Source organism: Littorina saxatilis, linkage group LG11 (genome assembly GCF_037325665.1).
Source record: "Littorina saxatilis isolate snail1 linkage group LG11, US_GU_Lsax_2.0, whole genome shotgun sequence".
Classification (NCBI taxonomy): Eukaryota; Metazoa; Mollusca; class Gastropoda; order Littorinimorpha; family Littorinidae; genus Littorina; species Littorina saxatilis.
Window position 1 is genome coordinate 22102604 of NC_090255.1, and position 23534 is coordinate 22126137.

The 23534-nt window shown below is 40.5% G+C and overlaps 1 protein-coding gene and 2 long non-coding RNA genes across 4 annotated transcripts in view; 1 reads left to right on the forward strand and 2 right to left on the reverse strand.

The window, feature by feature from the left end:
* The window catches only part of LOC138980018 (cytochrome P450 2F5-like), a 426282-nt gene that overhangs the window by 14692 nt on the left and 388056 nt on the right, over positions 1-23534 (reverse strand). The window lies entirely within an intron of this gene.
* On the forward strand, positions 1671-9213 carry LOC138980030 (uncharacterized). The gene is made up of 4 exons (XR_011460215.1): positions 1671-2739; positions 3584-3685; positions 4482-4634; positions 5598-9213. It is a non-coding gene; the product is annotated as an uncharacterized lncRNA (long non-coding RNA).
* Positions 13603-23280, reverse strand: LOC138980028 (uncharacterized). Its single transcript, XR_011460213.1, has 5 exons — positions 22665-23280; positions 20606-20674; positions 19466-19560; positions 17020-17190; positions 13603-14854 (listed from the first exon to the last, which is right to left on the reverse strand). It is a non-coding gene; the product is annotated as an uncharacterized lncRNA (long non-coding RNA).

Here is a 23534-nt window from a genome sequence, read left to right on the forward strand (position 1 = left end):
GGCGGCCGCCTGAAAAGGCAGCCTTTAGAAGTTGTTTGACGGGTTGGAAGAAACATCAATAGCAGGCAATACAAAGACCTGGCGCTCCAGCCTGGAGCGCTCTGCTCAACCGTGACTGACTTCTCACAACTGAGTGTAGTGACGGGTTGGAAGAAACATCAATAGCAGGCAATACAAAGACCTGGCGCTCCAGCCTGGAGCGCTCTGCTCAACCGTGACTGACTTCTCACAACTGAGTGTAGTGACGGGTTGGAAGAAACATCAATAGCAGGCAATACAAAGACCTGGCGCTCCAGCCTGGAGCGCTCTGCTCAACCGTGACTGACTTCTCACAACTGAGTGTTTTCTACCTGAGAGGATCGTGTTTGGAGTTGTAGTGGTTCTTGCATGGGAGAAGTCCAATATTTTCTGATCTCCTCATTACTTTCAAACATTGTCTTCAAATCTTTTTTCAGAGAGTAGATTTCAATGAAAGACAGACCAACTGTAGAAAACCTGCTAAAGTATGGTTTCAGCAAACGAGCAATCTCTCTCAGTTTGCGTGAATAAGCTGGTGAGATGCCAATGTTTGCCTGCAACCACTCTTCCCACTTGTTTTTGTGAATTCCTCGTTCCTTTTCTTCCTGAAAGAATTTGAAAGATGCATCCAGAAGAGAACCATACTGAAGGTTAAAACACATACTGGTGGCCTCCTGTCTTTGAATCTGCCTGTATCCTTCCTTCAGCTTTTCAATAGCAGCATCTGATGACCCTATTTTCTCTGAGGAAAAAAAGAAAACTTCTTTCCTAACTGTCTTACTCACATCAACCTCTTTTGACTGCAAGTATTGATGGAGTTCTTCTGGTGACATAACCTTTCGTTTTTTCACCTGCTCCCCATACAGAGATGTCAGTTTTCTTTTTGGTTGGGAGAGAAATCTAGGTAGTTTCCTACTTTCTGATGGCCCTTCTCTTTTCATTCTATTCAATACATCAACATAATTATTATGATGAAATATATGCTCCTCAATGATGCCAAGTTGTTCTACACTCCATCTGCTTTGTTGATCCATATCTTGAGGAAGAAGTTCTCTCTCTAATTCTTCAGAAATGCTATCTTGACTCTCACAGAAAACACAACTGCACGGCATCCGATTCCGGAATGAAATGGCAAAATCACCAGGCTATGTTACAATCAATACCAAGTGGTGGGCGGACGTGACGTAACTGTTGCTATCACATGATTTAATCTTGTCTTGCCATTGGAGGAATCAGTATAGAAGACAAGCTTGCTGTTTGTTTTTACCAGATCAATACGGTAGTTATGGCTAGCCGACCGACGGGCAGATTGGATCAATACGCACGCTGGCTGCAACTAGTTAATATTTCAATGGAAACTAAATTTAGCGTTGCACAGAGAGAAAGGGGGAATGTACGTTCTGGGTTACTGATTCCGACAGACCCGGCATTGGTTCAAAACAACCTTACTTTACTGTATTTTTTTTTTGGTATGGATTTATGCAGTATTTTTCTGATTTTGTCGCATGTTTCATTTTAGTAAAAGTTTAGTCCAGAAGCCTATTTTGCGTTAATATTTAGGGTCTGTCGGAATCGGTGAGCCAGAACGTACATTCCCCCTTTCTCTTGCATGACACTGACAGGAAGATTAGACAACAAAAAAAAAGTCTGTTCCTGATCACCCGACGAACCCTAGCTTGGACTCAGACTGGTTTGGGGTCGGGGGTGGGATGGCAAGCATAACATTGATAGATGACTATAGTTTTGCAGTGGTTTGCTGTCTTGTACTATGAGTGTTAACAGCAATTGTTTATAATTTGTTACTCAACTTAGGCCAAAAAAAATAATAGGTGTGGTTACGGTAACATAGCCAAAAAAAATAGGGTAGGAAGGTGGGCAATCACTTTTTTTTTTTTTTTAACTTTTTTTTCTAATGTGTACAAATTAAACCTACTTGACAGGGAAATAAGTGTGCGACTCGGGCGCTTTCGCTTTCATTGCGTTTTCTGCACTCGTTTACTTGGGGTTTTTTGGTATTTTTTTGACAAATGTAATAAAAAGTTATAGGGTCGGCCCAAAAAAATAGGGTAGGTCGGGTTACCGTAACCACACCTATTTTTTTTTTAGGCCTTACAGTAAGGACAATTAGCTTTTCTCAGCAACTGCTAACAATTGTGACTTGCAACAGCGCTTCCTTAAACATTGGGACACTTCTTTTGTTGTTGTTGAACATTTAATGGCTATAGTGTAGAAACTAGAAATGCTGAGATACATTGATGTAGTCATGAACAACAGCAACAACAAAAACAAGAACATGTTTTGAATTCTGATAGCTAGTGAAACTGACAGCTTGATTAGAATTATGTAGTTTTTGCAATTGCTGACTGAGTTGCATCCTTTGGTTTTACCTTGCATTGATTATCACCTTTGCTGACAATTGACTCATTGAGTGCCGTATTGAGTAACGTATAGTTATTTTATTTCAAGTTAACTTCTGCATGATGTTAATCCTACTCAAACTTAGTCAAAGTAAGGTATCATTATTTATGAAAAATGTGAAGTTGAAGATACAAATTAATGAGAAAGTTTGTGTATTTTTCTGTACACTCTTGCTATTTACTGTTTCAGTGCTGAACCATTTGCTTGAATTCTTGATCAGATGATGACAGAGTGACACCTGGTGGTACCCAATAAAACTGCCTTTGCTGCTATAACTACAAGCAATTTCTACAATTCAGAACAGTAAGTGCATGAGGTTCCATTTTAAGCTGTCAAGAGTAAATCTCAGGAATAGATTAGAAGATTTAGTTATGTCACACGTCTTGCTTTCTTGACTTTTCTCACACTCTCTTGTCAGACTCAGAGAGTGCATGATTGTACATTTTTTTTACAGTAATTTTTAATGTTCCTAATTGGAAAACAAATGTGTCATAATGTTAGTGTTTAGGATAACTATATGGCAGAGAGAATCATGGAAATGATTGGGTGATGGGGGTGTGTCGCTGGTGTGCAAGAGGGTGGGTGGGTGTGGAGAGAGTAGTGATGGTAGTCAACTACTAACTAAAAGATTACTGATTGCATACATTTAGTGTTTATTGATTTGGAGGGTGGGGGAGGAAGGCAAGCAGTATTATTACATGTGTATGGGTATACTAGTTGTGCGTGTTCCAAATGGGGGTGGAGGTTGGCATGGCAAGCAATAGCTCAGTCGGTATAGTGGCCTTGAAACCAGTTGTGGGGATTTATTTCTCAGAATTAACGTTGTGCAGACTCTGCTTGGTTTCTGAATAGCTTATTAAGCCTGTGACTGTGTGCATACATAAAGATCTCAAGTTCACAGTTTCAGGGCTTGGAATTAATGGAAACATCAACACACATGCAGGAAAAACTCAAAAAAAGGAGGGGGGGGGGGGGGGTTTGGTCCCACGGTAGTGTTTGAATGAAAGCAATCTTACTTTTTAAGAGGGTAATCTTGCAGGACTATGATTCTTACATTGGTAGTTGACTAGTGTAGTTGTGGTTTTGTACTAGTGAGGAATGTCATCTATGTCATGTGATTTCTTGCTTCTTCTTTTTGTGTGTGCAGCTAAAGATGTTGGACCTTGCCTACAGCCTAGTTTTGCATCTCCAACACCGTGGCTTTTCTCTGAGACACCACAGAAAACACAGCCTTTTCTGCTGCTGAAAGGTAAATATTAGGTTAAATTTGTGTTTGTTTTGATTTGTATGTTTTCCTTTTGTAGTCTATGGCAGGAGATTTGTGCAGGTGTACAAATGGTAGAGGTGTCAGAGGAAATGTCCACTTGTTACTTGTCTCTATATCAGTATATATGTATCACAAATACGCATCAAATGTACTGATAGAGACCACATGGACAATTTCAAGCACTTTTCTGCCAGGGGTATGGTCAGCTATGTAAGAATCATGTCTTACTCTGTTCATGCAAAAATAAGGTTCTGCATTTGAATGAGTTTGAATCAGGCACCTGTGTTTTTGCTCTTGTTTGTGCCCTCTTGTGAACTGTTAACTTATGAACAACCACCCCAGCAAGCAACTCTTTACTGTTCTGAGCACAACAGAAGGGCGCATGGTCTGGGCATATGGATGGTAAACACATCTCATGCACAAGTACAGGCCTGAAAGTGGCGAGTATTTTCAATTACTCGCCATGGCGAGTTTAAATCATGTAAATGGTGAGTAGAAATGTTAATCTACTCGCCACATGCGAGTAAAGTTGATTCTTCTTCTTCTTCTGCGTTCGATGGAGTAAAGTTGATAAAACAAATGGTTGTTTTGACGAGTAAAGTTTCAGTAAATTATGAGAAGTACAGTAGTACATGTACTAGCAGTGCTTCATTTTGTGGACTTTCAGTGCTGAAGTATGATTGTGTGGATTGATCATTTTGTATTCTGTTATTCAGATTGCCACTTGCTTTCTTTTACATATATTTACAAGTTGGTGGCTGATTTGTGTGTGTTGCAGAACACAGGTCCATAAATAAAAGAACCCAGCTGGTATTCTTCATTCATGGAAAATGAAAGGAAATTTATCAGCCAGGATTCACCACTCACTCTGCTAAGGGGGAACCCCGGTCAGCCCTACAGTGGATGAACAGCTTGGTCCTTGGAGGGAAAGGTAACCACTGCAGCACTTTAGAAGGGGTCTATGTCGACCAACAGTGGCTGTATTCCCTGTATGTTAATTTCCTGTACATATACACTAGGGAATATACTTCCGTTAGACGCCATGGAGTTACTTCAAGCTTACGAGAGTGAAAGTGATTCAATGGACGAGAGTACCAGCGAGGAAAACATAATACCAGGCTGTTGGGGGTGGGGGTGCAGATGTTTCTTTAACTAAATCCGTTTTGATAAACGGTCGAAGCATGTTTTGCTTGACTGGATGCCGCACGCGATTTCAGGATTTTAAATAGATTCTCCTATCTAACCGCAGTCACGCGCTTGGCGCAAGATTGTACGATATTATACTTCTCTACAGAAAATCCAACTGTATTCCCGGTACACAGGGAAAACACCTATGGCTATGGGGAATACACCTTCTTTTGGTCGACATAGACCCCTTCAACCTTACAATATGTGAATGTGTAGAATATTATGCTTTTGCTTAAAGCTTGTTACATTATGACTAAGACAGAAATGTTAATCATTCCCTTGGTGCAAATCATAAAAAGAACAATAGTGATCTGATATACTGTAGATCAATCGAGGAAAAGGTGTGTATGACCTAGAAGAAACTGGTTTTGAAAGTGCTGAGGATGGATGGAACATTGATGCAATATCATTTACTACATTGAACCTGGGTTTCAAACTGAAGTGCTTTTTTATGCTTCTTGTTGTTATATATACGGTCTCGATTGACTCCTGTGTTCAAGAGACTGTAAACAACCATAAACAATCTTGTGTTGTTGTTATGTGGTGGTGGTTTTGCTGTTGTCTAGCATCTACCCGTAATTGGCTTTATCAAATGCACCAGAAACGAGCATGAGTTTGTCGGATTAGTGAACTGTTTGAAAAACTTTAATGTATTTGTGGTTGACAGGTTGTTATTATTTCTATATTGTGTTCTTCTTTTTCTCAGGTGGGCTGTCTTCTGAAACATATGAATCGGGAGCGTCACATCTTTCTTCCTGAGACATCCCCTCTTGAAAATGGTGTGGCATTTAGCTGAATGGAAACGTGGCAGTGTCCTGTTTTTCATAGCTTCGATGCGCGAAGTTGGGGATTTCAGCAGAGAATTTATTGATTGATTAATTAATTAGTTATTTAAGCTCACCTCACTCCTTAGTGTTATTTAGGGGGGGGGGGGGGGGTGTTGGCCTGGATCTTGTTAGTGAACTTTCTTTCTGGCAACTCGCATCAGAAATTCCAGGTTTGCTTTCAAGGCAATAGACGGTTTTTGAAAATAATTCTGTTAGGATTATCAATCAATCAATCAATGAGGCTTATATCGCGCATATTCCGTGGGTACAGTTCTAGGCGCTCAGCAGTGATGCCGTGTGAGATGAAATTTTATACGGCCAGTAATTGCAGCCATTTCGGCGCATATTTACCTTTCACGGCCTATTATTCCAAGTCACACGGGTATAGATAGACAATTATTAACTGTGCCAAAGCAATTTTGCCAGGAAAGACCCTTTTGTCAATCGTGGGATCTTTAACGTGCACACCCAATGTAGTGTACACGGGGGGGAGTTCGGACACCGAAGAGGGTCTGCACACAAAGTTGACTCTGAAATAAATTTCCGCCGAACCTGGGATCGAACTCACGCTGACAGCGGCCAACTGAATACAAATCCAGCGCGCTACCAACTGAGCTATATCCCCGCCCCAATTATCAGCAGTCCGGAGGTGTAAAAATCCCTGTACTGCAGTCAGGTTTTTCAAAACATCTCGAGCACGCTCTACGCCTCTGACAGGCTGTATCCCACAATCGGGACAAACGACCAACTTGGATGTGTATGCCATGCGCACAATATGATACCCCTTGCCTTTAAAAATCAGCGGTCACGAGTTCATCAGAGTTCAGAATTTGTTGTGTAAAAGATAGCCGCTGTCAGCTAGCCATTCGTGGCTCAGGTGATTGTATTTAATACAAATTTAAAAAAAGGTTTCTTATGTAGCGCACGCCGCACAGCATACACATCACAGTCAGTCGCTTGTCCTGATCGCAGGATAGCGTGAAACATGCTCCGGGAGACTGCCAATAATCCTTACATAGTTATTTAAAGAAATTGTGTATTGGTACAGCATGTTATGCATGTACTAAGATAGCTATTTGTAAATATTTGGTAGATATATATGGTGGTGTCCCGAATTGCTCCCTCCCAATTTGCCCCATCCCATATGGTCCCCAATTATTCTTGCATTTTGCTGTGAGTAACATAACGTGTGCAAAGGCATTTGTCTGAAGCGCATTTCCAAAAAGACCCCCCGCGGGTTAGGGGGAAGAATTTACAGACCTGGGAACCCATACGATTTCGCCGTATTCTGTACGCAAGATTGTCGAGAATACAATCAGTACGGTCAGTGGGAAAAAAATACGACGAGAAAAATTCCTAGACTACTTTTATTCACAAGCCCATCTTGAAGCCGATCCAGTATTTTGACACATGATTACAGTTTTTGTCAGGATTTGTTTTGAATGTACATGTATAGGTAAACTTAATTAACGATGTGGCGGACGCGTGTGAAGCATGTTTGAATCATGGATGTTCAAATGCTGTGTGGAGTACGCTCATTTTTCTGAAAATACACCAAGTTTGTTTGAGAATACTCTAAGTGCAAAACAGGGGTTCCCAGGTCCGAATTTACCCGATGCTCCCCAGCATGTCGTAAGAGGCGACTAACGGATTCTGTTTCTCCTTTTACCCTTGTTAAGTGTTTCTTATATAGTCAATGTTTGTAAAGATTTTAGTCAAGCAGTATGTAAGAAATGTTAAGTCCTTTGTACTGGAAACTTGCATTCTCCCAGTAAGGTAGTATATTGTACTACGTTGCAAGCCCCTGGAGCAATTTTTTTATTAGTGCTTTTGTGAACAAGAAACAATTAACAAGTGGCTCTATCCCATCTCCCCCCCTTTCCCTGTCGCGATATAACCTTCGTTAAACACCAATTAAAGAAAGAATTTCCAAAAAGCATAGTTACCATTTGTTTTTTTAAATCTGAATCCGTGACTGTTGTTCTTGAATACTTTTTCGTTTAGGTTTCCAAAAATGCTGATTTAAAGGGGAAGGATAGTTGAAACTGTAACCGTTCACATTTTGCTCCCAGATTTGCAGTTGTTGTTTTTACTAGGAGTTTGGACGGGCTCGGTGTTTTTGTGGATAAGACATCGGCCTCCTATTCAGAAGGTCATGAGTCAAAATCGCGGCCGCCTGGTAGGTTAAAGGTGGAGGATTTTCTGATCTCCAAGGTCATTGCTTATGTGCAGACCTGCTAGTGCCTTATCCTCCTTCGTGTGTACACGCAAGCACAAGACAAAGTGCGCACGGAAAAGATCCTGTAACCCATGTCAGAGTTTGGTAGGTTATAGAAACACAAAAATACCCTGCATGCTTCCCCCGAAAGCGGCGTATGGCTGCCTGAATGGTGGGGTAAAAACGGTCATACACGTAAAAATCCACTCGTGCAAATTTGTGAGTGAGCGTGGGAGTTTCAGCCCATGAGCGAAGAAGAAGAAGAACTATGAGTTTTACTCTTTTAAAAAAATGATTTTCAAATTCGAAGATTGCCACAACAGTAGTCTATCTCATCCGACTTGAACCCTTCAGACTCCCTGTACATGTACTTGCAGTTTAAACTCATATTTTGTCTGAGTAGTAGGTTTTGCCTTTCACGCCTGGTGGCGTGTAGGGCAGCGATTTTGTCTGAGAATAGTTTTCAAATGCAAAGTCCTTCAGAAAAACTGCGAGATAAAAATCTGGAGTGCTAATATCGTGTTGGTGTACCTTCCACTCAGTGGCCGAGTGGTAACGCACTTGCGCTCGATCGGAAGCGAGAGGTTGCGAGTTCGACCCTGGGTCAGGGCGTTAGCAATTTTCTGCCCCCTTTCCTAACCTAGGTGGTGGGTTCAAGTCTTTCGGATGAGACGAAAAACCGAGGTCCCTTCGTGTACACTACATTGGGGTGTGCACGTTAAAGATCCCACGATTGACAAAAGGGTCTTTCCTGGCAAAATTGTATAGGCATAGATAAATTTTCATCAAAATGTCCACCAAAATACCCGTGTGACTTGGAATAATAGGCCGTGAAAAGCAGGATATGCGCCGAAATGGCTGCGATCTGCTGGCCGATGTGAATGCGTGATGTATTGTGTAAAACAATATTCCATCTCACACGGCATAAATAAATCCCTGTGCCTTGAATATGTGCGCGATATAAATTGCATAAAATGAAATTAAAATAAAATCCCTGAGCTTAGAACTGTACCCACAGAATACGCGCAATATAAGCCTCATATTGATTGGTATGTAAGAAATGTTAAAGTCCTTTGTACTGGAAACTTGCATTCTCCCAGTAAGGTAGTATATTGTACTACGTTGCAAGCCCCTGGAGCAATTTTTTTATTAGTGCTTTTGTGAACAAGAAACAATTAACAAGTGGCTCTATCCCATAAATATAGCCTTATAAATGTACTCCGTGACTGTATTTGTATATGGTGAAAAGGAGAAGATATAAAATTTGTGAAATAGGACTTCGTATTTGGTTTTGTCATAATGAATTTGTTGTTTCTGTGTGTGTGTGTGTGTGTGTGTGTGTGTGTGTGTGTGTGTGTGTGTGTGTGTGTGTGTGAGCATGCATGCGTGCTTATGTGTGAGTGCACAATTGTGTGTGTGTATTAATCCAGCAGAAACAGCTTCTCTTCCATACATTTGAATCATTTATATTGATACCACATGGAGACTATTCTGAACACACAAGCGTGGGTTTCTCTCTACAGTGCTTTTCCTAAAGTTAAATATTGAATTTTTAAATTTAAAAGTTTTTGGCACACCACTTTAAGATAATGCTCAAGGAAAATAAATAGTCTTCTTTTTTCATTAACGCTTTTTCTCACAGTGATGTGTCAATATCTCAGACGCAAATCCAGAGTCATGCACCGTTGTATGCTTGGGAAGCGCACTATACTCACTTTGAAACGTGCATAGTGTCAAAAGAAATCACACACACACACACACACACACACACACACACACACACACTGAAAGTATGAAGAAGCCCCTCCAACTTTTGGTTGAGTTTGACTGCATTACCTTGAGGAGACTGACGACACTTCACAATGGAAAGAAAAATAACTTTTACATTTCAGTGATTTGTTTTAAGTACAAAAGTACAAGTGAAAGTAGAAATAAATTAACGTGACACTATCCCGTAATCACATATCAGGGTCAACTATAATCAGTCCATTGGTTTACAAAACTTTATTCAATTTGTTATCATGACAGAAACAATGCATTGTTTTTTTAAGATAACTCAAGCATAAATGCTTATTTTAAGTCATCCTGGTATGTACATAACAAAGTTTAGCATGATGGCGGACTAGATACATTTACTCATTTCAGACAACGAAAACAAACAGACAAACCTGATGCGCAAGCAATCAAAAAAGGGAGGGGGTGGTAGTACAGAACTTGGTGGGGGTAAAAACAAGAAACAAAAAGAAATGGGGTACGAGAGAACAGAATTCAGCATAAGGGAAAAAAAAAAGGACGACGAAGACTTGGAGCGCCAGAAATGTTGGAAGAGTGGGTCACGTCACAATAATATTAAATGCACAGAAGACACACACGCAAAGTTAATACATTTTGTGATCGGCGAAAATGGCACTAAATTACATAACGATTGGGCCATAATCGATAAGTCGAAACAAGGACACAAAACACGAGAGAAATTACGAAGAACAATTGGTCAGGCAGCATTTGTCTCATGACAGTGTCAAATGAACATTATGAATAAAATGTAGAGGCTCATGTACGGAACATGCCTGTTTGTCTTAATAAATTCTTGTACAGTTATGAATATGGTCTGATTGACATTCCGGGAATATTGCGGGATGCCTTTCAATAATATTTCAATAAACTTATAATCAGTTATCAATTGACAATAATCGTACATCTCTACACAAGGGTCAATGCAACAAATAGTGCTCAGCAGTCTCCCTTGGGTAACCGCACTCACATTTGGGGCAATCCTTGAGGTGCCGCTCACATAAATCAAAATTCAAATCACTCAAACCAATACCATACCTGTCAAGTCCTACGCATTCTGCGTAATTCTTACGGATTTTCGGTGTTTTTTGGGTCCTACGTCGTATACCTCAAACCATACGCATTTTCAGCATTAAAAAAAAAAAAAATTTTTTTTTTTTTTTTTTTTTTTTTTTTTTTTGCTGGCATGGACTGCCGTTCATTCATTTCTGAGGAGGAGCTTGCACCAGCCACACAACAGAAGTTCTGGCATGATGTGCGCCAGTTCTACATGGCCTGTGTGAGGAAAATGTTGAATAAATTTCCATTTGGCAGTGAAACCCTGCAACACCTTCAAGTGCTGGATCACAGTCTGGGAGCTGACACACTGACTGCCTTCTTACAGGTCAAAATTAACTCTGATGCATGCTGCCATGATTTTAAGGTGACTGGCAGCATGATTGACAAAGCAAAGATTTGCACAGATGAATACAACAAAGAACACAAGTGACAAGTGACAAAAAAAATGAACGAACAAGAGTGCAGTGTAAATGTATTACATGTAGGCTAGTGGTAAATAAAGAGCAGTTTGTGTAGAAAGGAATTTATGTGTTTTACTTTTAGTTTGTGAAAACCAATCTGATTGGTTTAGTGTGTATGCGTGAGAAGTTGAATTTGTGCGTTTAACCACATCCTGATCCACGCATTAACTATGGTTTTTGATCCCCAACTATGGTTTCTTATGCCATTTACTATGGTCAGAGGCCAAAAGTACTTGACAGGTATGCAATACGCAGTCTGCAATTATGGACTTTTTCAAATCTATCTCCAAAATAATAATGACATGGTACTTTAAAATCAACGTTGATTGCAGTAAAGTAATTGACTGACAATTAAGGTTGTATGTGGGGTGCCTAAAATTTGAACTTTTCTTATTCCCGAATATTTTTTGTGGGCGCAGAAGCACGGGGCAAATGGTATTGTTTTTTTCTGGAGGGGGATCAGACAATATAAAACCAATTAGAGGCCGAGTTGCCTGACAGAAAGGCCAATTCTAGCCCCAGTCCATGCCGGTTACATGTAATTAGCTATGCACACATTTGAGATCGATACCCAACCTTACTGAGCATCAGTTCTTTGCGTTATTTTAATTTTCTTGTTTTTCTTTAAAATAAAAAAGGGAATGGTTTTATTGATGTCATTATCTAGTCAGCATAAATGACTTTTATGGATACAGGAGAAAGTGTTAAAATGTGAAGATTTCAAGTGTGGTTTGTGGTCATCTGCTTGACCACTTAAAATGTTGTTTCATTTGATGATACGTTTTGTTTGGTGTTCCCGCTTGAATGTGACAGTAAGTTGTACAATGTTACTCTGTGTGTGTGTGTGTGTGTGTGTGTGTGTGTGTGTGTGTGTGTGTGTGACGGTGTGTGTGTGTGTGTGTGCGTGCGTGAGTGTGTTTGTGTGTGTTGGTGTGTGTGTGTGTTTGGTAACCGGCTTTGTACAGCGGGACCACCTTATTTTGTCATGTATTTTTATTCATTCTGGAGCTTTATTAAATAAACTGCCCATTTCAATCACAACTCTGGTCTGGTCTTATTGTCAGTGTTGCATAAATGATTGTATGTGAGCTTGTGAACATACAAAGAAAAAAGAAAGAAACATTCTGTGTCGAAATATCTTGACTAAAAATCAGGCGGAAGACTACACCTGTTGCATTTCCTATTATGCTCAGGCAATTATAACTGAGGGCGGAAGCGACAATGATTCGTTTTCCCCCCAGATAACATTAATTTGTAGAGACAGAAAAGGAACACGCACATTCTGGAACTGATTTGTGTAAATAACTGAGAGGGTGTTTTGTCTGTTTTGTGAAACGGTCCTCACACATTTGCAAAGTTCCACAGTTAGGCAGCTGAATTAAAGCATTACATAGTAATGCATAGTGTAAACTCTAGGCCTACTTCAAGGTCTTATTACTTCAAGATGCATACACGTGCTGTTATATCTGTTAGTGCTTGCCGGACACCAGTGCTGATTAAAATGGCTTAGATTGTTACTAGTTTGAAACTACAGTATGTCCTTTTACGTGTTGTGACAATTTTGTTGGTACCGATGATTTATAAAAAGACTTTTATCACAGGTTTATTTCGTATCAAACATTTATACTTACTTTCAAGTTCGAGTATAAGTTTACTTCCACGAGGAGAGTCTCTCTGTGTGCGCGCGCGCGCGCGCGTGTGTGTTTGTGTGTGTGCGTGCGTGCGCACTTAAAGATTCTTGATTTTGGAACATAAGCAGTTTATCTGTCAGGGAGTTGTGTGTGTTTTCATGGCTGCGTGTTCTTTTCCCTCTCATTCTTCCTCTCGGCAGTCCGGCTTCAGAGTCATTTTGTTCCTCCAGGCTCAAAGCAGAAAGCAGCAATGTTTTAAAACATTCAAAAACAAGGATTGTATGTGAGTGTGAGTCATAATTTTCTTTTAAGAACCGAATCATAGCACCACAAGGTTCAAATATGTGCACAAAGCAAAAATAGTGCAAAGCAAAAATTAGGAAAGCAGCATATGGCCATGACTGGAGACACTGCTTTTTGTATCGATCATTCTGCAGACATCACACGCACACTTTTACTTTTTAAGTTATAATACGTATTGCATTCAGCCACTGTTTTTTTCTCCTCAGTTGATATTCTGATTTTTGTCAGTTTTTGTGTCATTTGTTTTTGTTGTGCTTGTTTGATTTAGGTTTGGTGTTGTTTGTCGTTGTTGTTTGTTTAACACACACTCAAACACACACACACACACACTAACCAGACACACACACCACCACCACCACCACCACCACCACCACCACCACCACCACCACCACCACCACCACAAGAATAGGTTTACACTCACTTTTTCCTCCACGTTTTAATTTTGGCAATATCATTAACCCAGGATTGCAAAGCAGGGATCATTTGTCAATTTCATAACAACGTACATACAATTTCAGCTGGTTACTGCAATAAAATGTGCATCATCACAGGTTTCTGCTGGAATGACAGTGTCTTATGTGTCAACACAAAATACACACACACAAAATGGGTGTGGTGCTGCATGCCCCATAATAGATCCTAACTTCACCCTCTAAAGCTCCCTGCAGATGCATGTTTTGTGCACAAAAATAGCCTTTTAAAATATGCAGTATACAAAATAAAAATGCAGACATTTCTACATTTGATGGGGGAGTTGTCCTGTATTAGAATTATTTATCAAATAATTAAAGTTAACCAAAGTATATGTAATAAAACCAAGGAGTCCTCTGTTAAGTAGCTCAACACAATGATCGCAGCCCAGGGTGCTAACACAGTTAGGGTATGTTGTTCAAGACGTGGAAGGTCAAGGTTTTAAAGTATGCTTCAGTAACGGAATCTTATAACAAAGCTAAAACATTTACCACTGAAGCAAAACCATCTCTGAACAATTCAAAATTGTCACACGTACTAGTTTTACATTTTAAGGATCTTGCCAAGTGCATATCTTTTTATTGTGAAAAATTTGTATTGCAAACAAAAGAAAACACAATGTCTTGTGATCTGTAAATGTTCTTGATACTTAATACATTACAGGGAACCTTATAAATTGTTCAAGTGAAGTACTGTACAGCCTATTTAGCTTGTTCATTTTCTCCCTTTAAGGTAATTTTGTCTCAACAATCATGTTATCTGCTACAAGTCTATAAACTGCTGTAAACCTTTCTGCCCTTGAAGTAGATTCATGCCCTTCTGTGTGGGCACCTTCTTCTTCTTCCTCTTCAGTGTTTGCATTTGGATGTGTGCTCTCTGGCCAAGTCTTGTTGCACAGGGGTGGCAAGGAAAGGCAACCCTCTCAGAACGTGTTGCAGAGTCTGTTCTTCCTACCCTAGCCACAGTCCGCTGTAGGTGCAAAACCTATCCTTTTGAGGTGTACCTTCAGACAGCAGTGTCCTGTGCGAAGGCGGAAGATGGCTCTCTGTTCTGTGTGAGTAAAATGGGGATATGGTCTTGAATGAGCTGGTATCTGTCTGTCTTTTTGTTGTTGATATAGACATCAAAGAAGCTCCAGCACCAGCCAAGTGTTGACTGTTTTCTTTATGCGTAACCTAGTCCTGGCAGCAGCTGTTGTCCATCTGTAAACAAGCAAGATCATTATTATAATATATTGATGGTGTATATGTTTTACCAGAAAGACGAGTAAAATACCACTTAATTTTTGAGTCACTTGAGAAAATGTGACTCTATGTAATCGGTCAGTGTTAGTCTGTCCGGCCGGCCGTCCGTCCGTAGACACCACCTTAACGTTGGACTTTTCTCGGAAACTATCAAAGCGATCGGGCTCATATTTTGTTTAGTCGTGACCTCCAATGACCTCTACACTTTAACGATGGTTTCGTTGACCTTTGACCTTTTTCAAGGTCACAGGTCAGCGTCAAAGGAAAAATTAGACATTTTATATCTTTGACAAAGTTCATCGGATGTGATTGAAACTTTGTAGGATTATTCTTTACATCAAAGTATTTACATCTGTAGCCTTTTACGAACGTTATCAGAAAAACAAGGGAGATAACTAGCCTTTTCTGTTCGGCAACACACAACTAAACGTTGGGCTTTTCTCGGAAACTATAAAAGTGACCGGGCTCAAATTTTATGTGAACGTGACTCATTGTGTTGTGAATAGCAATTTCTTCCTGTCCATCTGATGCCTCATATAATATTCAGAACTGCGAAAGTGACTCGATCGAGCGTTTGCTCTTCTTGTTGTTTAAGTAATGAGGCATACATGCAGTTGAACGATCATATCTTGTGATATCTGCCCTCTGAAAAAAACCTACTATTCAAAATGTACTTTTACATTTTGTTTTTTTAACTTAGGCTTTTGAAGATCCACATTTACCACCCAAAAGGAGCCTGGCGATACTGGCATGCTTTAATTAAGATGACGTGTTACTCAGAAATAGTGCTTTTAGTTATGCGCTATAGAAATCTCCTTAATAAATAAATAAATACTGGTGGTGGTTCACTGCAAAGCATAACCTGATATGATTTCTTCATAGCACCTGACTGGAAATGAAGTTTCATACAATAAAAACTATACTGCGCCAGATTTACAGCAGTTCTGTTGAATTCACACAGTCAGAAAATTTCAAGGCTGTCCTCAACATTCTATGCTCACACACACACACACGACTTGACTTCACTTAGGAAGGTTATGTGATGCTTAAATAATCTGTCTTGCCACTATTTCATCACAAGTAACCACTGTGTTTATTGCTGGTATGTGCCGGAGTGGAGGGATAGTCTTACCCCATGTAAAAAAAAAAAAAAAAAAGCCTGGCAGGTGATCTGAGATGCCTTTAATAACACAAAGCTGCCTCTGTAAACAATTCTGCTTTTACACATGCTATCCCTTAACTTGGATTCATACCAAAATCAAGCCTAGCTTCATAGGAAACAGAATGTTACTTCAGCATTTAGAATTATGATCTTATTCCATGTACACGCCTTGGCAAATCTGACTCGATCACTACAGCAAGAAGTCAGTGTGTTGATTGTTCATATGTGACCAAGTTGAGGGATGAGCTTATCCTATGTTAAAGCCTGGCCTGAACTGAGACGGTGAAGAGAAGTAGTGTGCCTTTAATGACACAATGCTTTCTTTGTAAGCAATAGATTCAACATCTCAGATCTGGTCAGGCCTATACAAATGCCATCCCTCAACTTGGTTCATACAAAAATCATGTGCCTGGCTAGAGAGTGGGGATTTGTTGTTCTCTTTTTCGAAATCCAAAATAAGCAAAATCAGGTCTTAAAAAGGAGCAAGTCTTAAAATGGGAGTGAATTTACAGATGTTATGAACAAGAAGTCTGCGTAAACAGGGTCATTAATAGCAAGGAGTCTTAGATTGGGGTGTCTTAAAAGGGGCAGGGGTGGGGTGGTGTGTGTGTGTGTGGGGGGGGGGGGGGGAGTCCACAGTAATGACCATAAAATAATCAAAATAATACTATTAGTCATCTTATTCTCTACCAAATTTCTAGAGGTCAAGACAATGATACAGATTTTTTACTTGTGTCACTGTTAGTGTCATTCTATGAATAACAGACCAATAGAAAGAGAGAGAAAGAGAGCTCTGTGGTTTTTTTTTACCTGGGTTCATGCTCAGTTGCTTGAAAATTGACTTGTCAGAGGTTCTTCTTCAGCCTTACACCCACATGCAAGAGAACTTGTACCAGATAATGAAATAAGTGAACTTTGAAGTGCATTCATAATTAAAGCCCAATCATGTGGTTTAACCTACCTAGTCTTGAAAAGTCTGTCCGAGGAAACAGAACAAGCACCCTTCCGCAGACCTTCCTAACTGGAGAGTCTTGGTTGTAACCGCACACTTTCTAAAGTAGTCCATAAGCAGTTCCATGTGCCTATGTTTTCACTGGAACCAGCTCCTTTGTGTACCTGTGATCTGGATGAGCTGCAACACATAAAACTTTCATATGAACACTATGTCATAAGTACACCAGTTAGCATACATCAAACACCGAGGAGCATCACAAGATATGTTCTAAGGAGGTAACAACTATTGTCACAAAGTGTTTATGATACAGCCACAGGCACATGGCACTGAGTGGTCAATTGGTGAGGGGGGTGGGGGGGGGGGGGGGGAGGGGCAGAAGTTCTGCTCAGTCTTGTCTACTGATACAACACTTTGTGGTGGTGTAAGGCAGGGAATCACACCCCAACCACTGGCCCCGCCCACCTGGTGTCGAGTGCCTGAGGATACATCAGTCCCAGTCATGGCTGGCCCCCGGTTTGACCAGACAACTGCCATGTATGGGTACATTTACTTTACAGTACAGATTAGTTTTCAATAGCAATGACATCATGGACGCACACCTGCCCAACACTGACACTGACAGCAAAATCAGCGAACAAACGTGATAAAGAGTAACTAATCGTCACAAACATCAAAATGCTTTGCATTAATTTTCTTGAAGAGGTCATTCTTAACCAGATAATCATTTATAGGCAATTGAAGATTATTATTCCACCTACAGGCTATCACTCCTATGGCTGTTACTTGTAACACATTTCATTTCTTAAAATATGTTTTGTAAAGTACATAGATTTCACTAAAAGGCACATTCCTTCTCATGAAAACAATTTGGCTCACCGTCTCAGATCTGGTAGGGCTTTAAAATGGGATAAGACATGATCTCCAGGGGTCGACACTAACTTATTTGGCCTGGGGCCACACTGGCCCCAGAGATGGAAATTGCTGGGGCGGAAAAAAAAAATCTGGGGCCCACTCTCAGTATTCACGTGCGGCAATGCATTGTCTGTTTTTCTTCATCGTACTGAAGCCAGGGAAATTCTTTCAACCATTTGACATTGAAATTACGACAGCGCTTCGCGCTTTTGGCTGCATCGGTCTCCTTTTTTCGTTTCTCTCCACCCTGTTCTTCATCTTCATTTGACCATGTCTTTTTACACCAGGGATGTGTCGCCACATTTTGCGTTTGGCATTTGAAGGCGATACTTATCTCTCACGCTAAAGAGCGCAATCTGGGAGTTATTTCCCTTACGACATTGTCCTTCGACGATTTGAATGTGTTTTTTTTCTTGACTGCGGCATTGATCGTAACGCAAATTTCAGTGACGACTTTGACTGGCGATTTTTAGTGATTGGCTCTGCTGGCATTAGAATTTTCGGTTTGTCATTGTTGGAATTTATCCTGGGGCGGAGTGGGCCCCAAGCTTCGGCAATGTTTGGGGCGGAACACAAAACTCTGGGGCGTTCCGCCCCCCGCCCGTGTCGAACCCTGATCTCTTAACTTGTTCACATACCCCAAAAAGTGCGATTGTGTTATGAATAAATGCTGTAAAAGCTACCTGTACTAGTTCATTAAAAAAAACAAATCACAAAATGTCACTTCACCACAGCATGCAAACAGTGTGTTTATTTCTGGTATGTGTCTAAAGGCGGAGACAGACGCACAACACAAAACCCTGTTTTCGACAAAAACACCATCTCAAAACGTCGGGGAAACACATGTTTTTAAAGAGGGGATGTCACTTGCGAAACACACAGATGAAGCGCGGTGCGTGTTTTCACAGAAATATCGGTCAGTGTCAGCTTGACCCGTCCAGCTATCGCCCTGTGTTTGAGTTTGTAAACAACACGGCTGGCAGTGCCCACTGATACGGTCAGTGCCCACTGATACGGTCAGTGTCCACTGATACGGTCAGTGTCCACTGATACGGTCAGTGTCAGCTTGACCCGTTCAGCTACCGCGCTGTGTTTGGGTTTGTAAACAACACGGCTGGCAGCGCCCACTGATATTATTGCCTCTCTTCAATCGTGACAGGATCCATAGACTCTAGTTAGGATTCATGGGTCCGATACTACCCTGAATCGGTACCACATCTGAGTCTGCCATTTTTTTCTATCTCCGTGGTGCCGGAAACCGAGTCACTTGAGTTGATCTTCCGCGTTCATTGGCTGACTACCAAAACGTGTTTTTAGATTTTAGAGCATGCTCTAAAACCCAAAACACGATGCAAAAACACGAAACAGTGTTTTCTGAAACGCGTTTTGGGGGATGTCACATGGGAAACACGCTGTTTTGTGTTTGTTTTGAAAGGAAACACTGTTTTGTGTTGTGAGTCTGACATGGCCTTAACACAGACACACACACACACCATTCACACATACACCAAAGCAACACAAAAGCCGAAAACATGCCTACCATCTAAATGAGGATATCCAGTTCCAACTGTCTTCTGCCAATATAACACTGCCAGAGACACCATGGTGTAGAAAGTCAGTTTAAAGAGAGACTACCTGGAAGAAAAATATATATAATAATAATAAAACACCCAGTGCAATAGACATACTTTCTCGTTAAAGGCTTACTTTACTATGTAAAAACACAATCACAGTCTCAGATCTTGTCAGGCACTTGGGATAAGATCATCCCTCTACTTGGACGCATACCAACATAGATCAGCTTGAATGTTCGTGAAAATATCCCATATTTTGAGTTAACTCACCACAGCAAGCAGTCACTGAATATATATTTTATTTTTTGGTATGTGGCCAAGATGGGAGACAGTGACCCACACTATAGTGACAAAGCAAGTGGGCCTTTAAATTGTAAACTGTTATATAATATGTGCATTTTGACTTCTTCATAAATTATAACCCTGATGCAGGCAGTCATCAGTAGTGGTTTAGTACCTAGAATGAGAAAAGAATGAACTTGCAAGAAAGAAACTGAGTCAAAATCAAAATACCCTTTAAATTACATTAGATTCCACGGGGCAGACAGGGTTTGAAGTTAGAAAGCTCTGAAAATAACTCTGCTATTTGAAATTGACTAATAGTATTAACTTATAACGTCATACATGATACATGATACAAACAAATGAACTAAGGCTTTTGAAGATCCATATCCAATCCTGCTACACAAAGGCACAAGCAGAGGTTGAAATTGCCAGGGTCATTTTCCATCCCCATGTAGCCTGGATTTAATTACTGGCATGTTTTTTTGTAAAGAGGTGTGTCACTCAGAATGACTGGAGATGGTTCATTCAATGCAGAGCATAAAATACCATTGATTTCTTCATGCCATCTGATTTGCCGGTGAATTCACAGGGCGAGAACAATTCAAGACTGGCCTCAACATTTTATGCTGACTGTAAATTGTAATTATATAATATATCCACCCTAGCTAACTGGTACACTAATCACTTGCTCTGGCGGACTTCTTTTTCCAACATCATAAATCTGTTATTTGTACTTTAGCCTTTTGTGGTAAAATATTCTCATTACCAGTTGCACTCACAATCTATTGCTAGTGTATTTTGGAAATGATCAAAAGCCTTACTTGTGTTCTATGACAGCACCATGTCACTGTTGCGGGAAGAATGAGGCAGGGCTTGGTAATAACTGAGACCTGCAAGTAAACAAAACATATTTAGAATCTCATCATGTGTTATTTTGTTATAATTATCTATGTCATGAGGTCTTACATTGCAATAACAAACACACGCATAACTTAACTTAGCAAGGTGTTCTATGTGCTAAGAATAAGAGTAATTGTTTAATGAATTAACGCTGAAGAAGCTACTAGTTGCTTAAACAAATTCATAGCAAAATGTCACTTGATCACCACATCAAGCACACTGTATGTTCATTTCTGGTATGTATGCAAGTGGAGGGATGATCTTGTTCCATGTAAAATCCTAGCTCAGCTGATCTCTCTCAACTTGGATTCATACCACACATTAGGAGCCTGGCTGTTTCTGTTCAGTGGGCATTTCTCCATTTGTTTTATTTGAATGCATTTCTTAAAAAGAACACTTCCTCTGCACAGCAAGCAGTCAGGATGTTATATGAAGTCTTATATCGCGCGCGTATCTCCAGACTCGGACTCAAGGCGCAGGAATTTATTTATGCCGTGTGAGATGGAATTTTTTTTACACAATACATCACGCATTCACATCGACCAGCAGATCGCAGCCATTTCGGCGCATATCCTACTTTTCACGGCCTATTATTCCAAGTCACACGGGTATTTTGGGTGGACATTTTTATCTTTGCCTATACAATTTTGCCAGGAAAGACCCTTTTGTCAATCGTGGGATCTTTAACGTGCACACCCCAATGTAGTGTACACGAAGGGACCTCGGTTTTTCTTCTCATCCGAAAGACTAGCACTTGAACCCACCACCTAGGTATTACTAGGAAAGGGGGGAGCAAATTGCTAACGCCCTGACCCAGGGTCGAAATCGCAACCTCTCGCAAGTGCGTTACCACCCGACCACCCAGTCCTTTTTGTTCCAAATCAAACGTTGTTTTGCTCCAACCAAGACTGCAGATCTTGGCAAACATGTGGCATAAAAACTAGATTTGATGACCTTACCCGTACTCACCCTGAAAAGTGCCGATCTAGATTTTGCTATTTTAACAGAGGGGACAGAGGTTGTACCTAGCTCTCCTCATGCAGACACCGCATAACAAATATGTGTAACAAATCCAGTTGCAACACTGTAGTTTCATGGCTTAATTTCATTGACTGATTGAGTCAGCAGTAGTGAACTACTACATGTCAGTATGATCATACCATTACCTGTATTAGGCCTAAAAAAAAATAGGTGTGGTTACGGTAACCCGACCTACCCTATTTTTTGGGGCCGACCCTATAACTTTTTATTACATTTGTCAAAAAAATACACACAAAAAACAAGTAAACGAGTGCAGACAACACAATGAAAGCGAAAGCGCCCGAGTCGCACACTTATTTCTCTGTCAAGTAGGTTTAATTTGTACACATTAGAAAAAAAAGTAACAAAAAAAAAAGTGATTGCCTACCTTCCTACCCTATTTTTTTGGGCTATGTTACCGTAACCACACCTATTATTTTTTTTGGCCTTAGTGAGTATTACAATTGGAGCAATCTGCAGAATTGTTACCAATACATCATCATAACAGGAATTCCTCAGTGCATGAGACATTGGTGTGTAGACATATAATACATAAATATGTAGATCTTTAAAACATTCAATGAGTCATGGGACTAAAAACTGCCAAAGCCTTATGTGGCAACATCACAAACAAACAAAATTAACCAACCACAAATTATGTCAACCTCATGGCCCTTGTACTTGTAGTTCAAGTTGTACTGTTGTACTAGCCAACAGACATAAAAAGGAACTTAGCTCAGTAGGTGTTGATTGCTCTGCGTCATTATCAATATCATGATGCTGAGAGTCGAAATGCAGTTCAAACACAGACAGAACAAAATGGAATCTTTGAGTTTGAAATTGAATGAAAAAAAAAAAGTAATTTGTATGGTCATGGTGTAGAAGTTTTGAACTTTAGCGTTGTAAATTCATTGCTCCGAAATCTAACCCTCCGATTTATGTCCTAAGTCATTTACATACCTTTGGAGTTTTACGGAATGGGTATAACGTCCTTTCATCTAATGATCTACTGTGGGATTTTGCCCATGCAGTCGCCGTCACTGTCTCCTTGACCTACTTGGAGTCCTTGCTGGGTTGAATCGGCTGAGGAGCGAACCCATGACGACTCGCAACGCGAGGAACCAGAAGAGGAATCTAGGTTTATTCTGCGTGTTTTGGGCCTGCCGACCCTACTTGTAGTCCGATACAACCGGCACGTAGCTTCTTTTCGCAGGGCGAAACCGCCCCACTCGTGACAGTTCATCCGATGTCCGCCATGTTTCAAGTTACAAAAAAGTAGAAACGATCTAACGAATAACTTTCATTTCAAGCACAGTCAAAAAAAACAAAAAAAAAAGTACAAAAGAAGGGGTGGAGAAAATGGCATTATCTAGACAGACTCAACTCGGATAAACTAAGAGGGACTTAATAACTACTGAAGATTGAGAGCACAGCGGACGTCCTGTAAATTCCCGATCCATTTTTTACCCTTCCCATTTCGGTATACTGTTCTCTGCTTGTGACGCTACGCAACAGGATAAGAGATATCCTGAGGGTATAAGTGATACTCCCACATACGTTGCACAAGCATAATTTGACGTTACCTTATATACGGTCCAACCGGTGTGCAATGGGTGCATTCTCTCTCTCTCTCATTCTCTCTCTCTCTCTCATTCTCTCTCTCTCTCTCTCTCTCTCTCTCTCTCTCCCTCAATAGTTCAAGAGTAGAATAATGGAAGGGCCGTAGAGGGATCCTCATCCGCAGATATCTTTGTTGTGTAAGTGGGTTAGGTATTTGATGCTTGAGACAGAGCGGGAAACCGAGGGTTTTTTTCTTCTTCTTCTTCATGT